The sequence below is a fragment of the Calidris pugnax genome, unplaced genomic scaffold (assembly GCF_001431845.1).
Source record: "Calidris pugnax isolate Ruff unplaced genomic scaffold, ASM143184v1 scaffold156, whole genome shotgun sequence".
Classification (NCBI taxonomy): Eukaryota; Metazoa; Chordata; class Aves; order Charadriiformes; family Scolopacidae; genus Calidris; species Calidris pugnax.
Genome location: NW_015090889.1, coordinates 3,385,895 through 3,386,404, shown reverse-complemented (window position 1 = coordinate 3,386,404; position 510 = coordinate 3,385,895). Strand labels below are relative to the sequence as shown.

At 78.2% G+C, this 510-nt stretch overlaps 1 protein-coding gene across 1 annotated transcript in view; it reads right to left on the bottom strand.

Annotated features, from left to right (window-relative positions):
• SEMA4D (sema domain, immunoglobulin domain (Ig), transmembrane domain (TM) and short cytoplasmic domain, (semaphorin) 4D) overlaps positions 1-88 on the bottom strand; it is a 98,470-nt gene extending 98,382 nt beyond the window's left edge. Inside the window, exon 1 of the mRNA XM_014947616.1 lies at positions 57-88. The gene's annotated coding sequence lies outside the window, so the exon portion shown is untranslated. The remainder of the gene's footprint in view (positions 1-56) is intronic.
• Positions 89-510: the final 422 nt, after the last annotated feature.

Here is a 510-nt window from a genome sequence, read left to right as displayed (position 1 = left end):
CCACGGCCTCCCCCGGCCCCGAGCGGCCACCAGCCCGCCCCGCTGGGCGCTCCTACCTGCGGGGATCCGCCGGCGCTGCCCCTCAGCCCGGCCCCCGCCCGCCTCGGCGCCTTCCCCGCGGCGAGCTGGGTGGGCGCAGCCCCCTCCTCCCCGCCCCGGCGGAGGCAGGGCGGCGGCAGGAGGAGGAGGAGGAGAAGTTGGTGCCCGTGTGCCACAAGTTTGGGTTGCCCCGCAGTATGGCGGCCGGCGGGGGGCGGGCGTGCAGGGCCGCGGTGCCCGCCCGGAGCGGTGCTGCAGCTGGGGGCGGACCCGGGGCGGCTGCCCGCGCACGGCGGGGCTCGGCGAGGGGGGCTGCTCCGCCCTCTTCGCCACGGGCTCCCTTATTTTTCCTCCTCCCCCGCCCCGGCGCATCCCCCATGACGGGCAGCGTCCCTGCAGGGGCTGGGCGGGGAGGGCAGCGGTGTGATGGTGCCCACTCGATGACCCCCCCCCCTCAGCAATGGTACCAGC